Source organism: Salvelinus sp. IW2-2015, unplaced genomic scaffold, assembly GCF_002910315.2.
Source record: "Salvelinus sp. IW2-2015 unplaced genomic scaffold, ASM291031v2 Un_scaffold4440, whole genome shotgun sequence".
Lineage (NCBI taxonomy): Eukaryota > Metazoa > Chordata > Actinopteri > Salmoniformes > Salmonidae > Salvelinus > Salvelinus sp. IW2-2015.
In genome coordinates, this window is record NW_019945710.1 from 1 (window position 1) to 3,528 (window position 3,528).

The following is a 3,528-nucleotide window of genomic DNA, read 5'->3' on the forward strand; positions in this document are numbered from 1 at the left end:
AGTAACAGCGGCCTACACCACAGTGACAGGCTAGGTGTGTCGTGTGTGTGTGTGTGTGTGTGGTGTGTGTGTGTGTGTGTGTGTGTGTGTGTTTCGTATGAAATCCTCTCGACAAACAGGCTGACAGCAGTGTGTGTGTGTGTGTAGTGTGGTGTGTGTGTGTGTGGTTTCGTATAAACACACTCTGCGACAACAGGTGAAGGATGTATGTGTTGATGTGTGTGTGTGGTGTGTGTGTGGTTTCGTATAAACCCTCTCCGAAGACCAGTGAAGGAGGTGGTGTGTGTGTTGTGTGTTGGTTACGCTAGGTGTGTGTTTGTGTGTGTGTGTTGTTGGTTTCCGTAATAAACCTCTCGACAACAGGTGAAGGATGTGTGTGTGTGGTGTGTGTGTGTCGTGTGTCGTTGGGTGGGTGTGTGGTTTGTATGAAACCCCTCGACAACAAGTGAAGGATGTGTGTCGTGGTGGTCACCCTCGATAGTGTAGGTGTGTGTGCTGTGTGTGTGTGGTTTCGTATAAACCTCTCTCGAAACAGGTGAAAGGTAAGTTGTGTGTGTGTGTGTGTGTGGTGTTCGTTTACTTGTCACAGGTGTGTGTGTGTTTGGTGTGGCTTTTCGTATAAACCCTCTGCGATCAACAGTGTGTGTGTGGGTGTGGTTTCCGTATAAACCCTACTCGACAACAGTGTGTGTGTGGTGTGTCGTATGTGTGGTGTGTGTGTGTGTGTGTGTTTTGATTAAACCCCTCTCGAAACAGGTTAAGATGTAGTGTGTGGTTTGTATAATACCCTTCTCGACAACAGGTGATAAGGTGATTCTGTGTGTGTGGTTGTATAAACCCTCTCGCACGAAGAGGGATTTGTGTGTGTGTGTGTGTGTGTGACTCTGACTCGTGTGTGTTGGTTATCGTATAAACCCTCTCCGACAACAGTTGACAGGATGTGATGGAACTGAATCTGAAGCGAAGAGGCGACAAAAAAACTGTCCATAATCGAGCAGAGATGAGAAATACACAACCCTACCAACCCAGAAAGGCCCGTTGGTGATGTTGAAAGCTTTGCACTGAAGCAAGAGCAGAGAAATGAAAATACAAAACCCTCCAACCCAAAAAGGCCCTGTTGCGTGTGAAAGCTTTGCACTAATGATACAGACTCACGTGAGCACGATTTAGCTATTGAGAAAGGCCGCCGTAGCAGACTGGCTCTCAGGAAGTACACAGGCTATTGTTCACTGGCCACAAAATGAGGTGAAAACGGACGCTGCACTTCCTAACCTCCTGCCCAATGTAACCACTAGCAAACTGACATATTTAGAGAACATGTATTCCTCAGGTTACACAGATCCACAAAATATTAGAAAACAAACCCGATTTTGATAAACTTCCCCATGATCTACTGGGTGGAATTCCACCGCGTGTGCCATCACAGCAGCAACATTTGTGACCTGTTGCCACAAGAAAAGGGTGACCAGTGAAGAACAAACACCATTGTAAATACAACCCATATTTATGTTTATTTATTTTACCTTTTGTACTTTAACAATTTGCACATAATATGACATTTGTAATGTCTTTATTCTTTGGGAACTTTTGTGAGTGTAATGTTTACTGTTCATTTTTATTGTTTATTTCACTTTTGTTTATCATCTACTTCACTTTCTTTGGCAATGTTAACATATGTTTTCCATGCCAATAAAGACCTTGAATTGAAATTGAGAGGTAGAGAGTGGGGTAGAGAGAGAGGTAGAGAAGTAGAGAAGTAGAGAGAGAGATAGAGAGAGAGGTAGACAAAGAGAGAGAGAGGTAGACAAAGAGAGGTAGAGAAAGACAGAGAAGAAGAAAAAGAGAAGTAGAGAGAGAGATGTACTCTAGTAGACTCCCTGCTAATCCTCAGTAATGTTCTTAGAGCTCTGAGAAGCAGATGGTTTTCTCTCTCTCTCTGATTATCTTCATTCTCTCTCTCTCTATTCAGTCTCCCACATCTCTTCATCTCAGACTGGTGGAGTGATGACATATGTGGCAGGTAGCCTATCGGTTAAGAGTGTTGGACCAGTAACAGAAAGGTTGCTGGTTCAAATCCCGAGTCAACTAGGTGAAAAATCTGCCCTTGAACAAGGCACTTAACCCTAATGGCTCCTGTAAGTCTCTCTGGATAAGAGCGTCTGGTAAATTACAAAGATGTCAAATTGAAATATGACAAGGGAAAGAATCCCCCCCCGATCTGCATGGGAACATGTTCGAAGCACTCGAGGCGAAGCAAATGAAGCACTGCTTTCACCCAATCCTGATACGTCCAAACAACCAGTGACAAAAACCCAGAAAAACACCTGAATGAATACTGCTCGTTATCACGTATTCAGTCCTGGCAGATTCCCTCTGGTTTCCACACAGAATCTGCCTATTGGAGGTCACATTATAACACCTCCTACCACCTCTCAACATAGTTCCACCCCCTTCGAACGTCAAACTCTTTTATTTGAACCTCAAACCAGGAAGTCCAAAATAAATCCTATTGAGATAACAAGGATGCTTCCCAAACGACAACACATTGTACACTGAGTGGACAAAACATTATGAACGCCTGCTCTGTCCATGACAGACTGACCAGGTGAATCCAGGTGAAAGAAACATTATGAACGCCTGCTCTGTCCAGGACAGACTGACCAGGTGAATCCAGGTGAAAGAAACAGAGCGTGCGGCACGACAGTGCCATGGACTATGGGCTGGACCGTCTCATTGACGCCACAATGTGCAGAGGAGGTAACAGGTGAGTACTGTGCTGTCTGAGACATTTCCCTTGGAAAACAGAGTGGGTCCCAAGTGCACCCTGTACATTATACACTGAGTGTACAAAACATCAAGGACACCTTCCTATATTGAGTTGTCCCCCTCCTTTGCCTCAGAACAGCTCAATTCGTCGGCGTGACTCTACAAGGTGTCGAAAGCGTTCCACAGGATGCTGCCCATGTTGACTCTAATACATCCCACAGTGGTGTCCAGTTGTCTGGATGTCCTTTGGGTGGTGACCATTCTTGATACACAGAAGGAACTGTTGAGCATGAAAAACCCGCAGCGTTGCAGTTCTTGACACAAACCGTGCGCCTGGCACTACTACCATACCACTCTCAAAGGCACTTAAATATGTTGTCTTGCCCATTTACTCTCTGAATGCAACACATACACTTATCACATGTCTCAATTGTCTCAAGGCTTAAAAATCCTTCTTTAACCTGTCTCCTCCCCTTCATCTAGACTGATTGAAGTGATTTAACAAGTGAATTCAATAAGGGATCATATCTTTCAACCTGGATTCACCTGGTCAGTCTGTCATGGACAGAGCAGGTGTTCATAATGTTTCTTTCACCTGGATTCACCCTGGTCAGTCTGTCCTGGACAGAGCAGGCGTTCATAGTTTTCTTCACCTGGATTCACCTGGTCAGTCTGTCCTGGACAGAGCAGGCGTTCATAATGTTTCTTTCACCTGGATATCCCTGGTCAGTCTGTCTGGACCAGAGCAGCGCTTCATCAATG